The following is a 952-nucleotide window of genomic DNA, read 5'->3' as shown; positions in this document are numbered from 1 at the left end:
TATTTAAAACAATATTTAGGATCACACCTGAGAGATTCGTGCCCAGATTTGTCCACGAAGGACTCATTAAGTGCTGCTCTGTGAAGGACGCTCGAGGGTTAATAAAGGCTTGTGTTGCTAAATAGCATGTAATTCATTTTAAAACATTGTATGACGGAGAGAATGCTGTATTATTGTTACTAAAAATAGAGCTGCATCTGAGTATGCTGTTAGCCACTCGATATAATAGTGTTTTCTCTGATTCAAACAATAAGACTAACAGTGTTGAGCTATATAACAGAGATCTGTTTTCTGTCCATAAATGTATCCAAACAGTCGTTCCCTTGTCTAATATAACATATATTATTATATATATGGTTTCTACAAAATAAAACCGAACTCGAGGGTGTGACGTCACACGGGTTAAAGTTCATTATTTCTCTGGATTTAAACATTCTGGGAAACATTTGGGATAATGTAAGCACACAAGTCATCAGAATATATAACACTGATCTAGCGTTTTATGGATATTTTAATCCATCAACATTTAATATCAACTTTATTCTAGTATTAAACCGTTTCCTTCATCTTTGGACTCATTCGTGACGGTTTGAAATAAATGCTATGCTTTTCAAAGATACTTTAATATTTAAATGTTATGAAAAAAACTTCTATTTTCTTCTATTCTTCCAGCCTCAATACTGGATATAAACTGTAATTCATTAATCAGATCAGTATATGTTTATTAGTGTGTATGAATGAAGCAGTACATAACTGGACCGTTTCCACAGATTATTCGTGATTGGATTTTAATACTGTTGAATAATGAATAATGTTTTCTTGCACTATTACTCACAGATGAATGTGAATAGTTCATAAATGTGAACTCACCTCCGCTGGCAGATCCAAAGGCGAAGAACAGGAGGATGAATTGAAGTGAAGGCAGAACATTAAAGCTTATTCCAGCCAGAAC

This window comes from Sinocyclocheilus rhinocerous, unplaced genomic scaffold, assembly GCF_001515625.1.
Source record: "Sinocyclocheilus rhinocerous isolate Xijiao unplaced genomic scaffold, SAMN03320098_v1.1 scaffold7088, whole genome shotgun sequence".
NCBI classification, from domain to species: domain Eukaryota; kingdom Metazoa; phylum Chordata; class Actinopteri; order Cypriniformes; family Cyprinidae; genus Sinocyclocheilus; species Sinocyclocheilus rhinocerous.
This window is presented reverse-complemented; position numbering follows the sequence as displayed.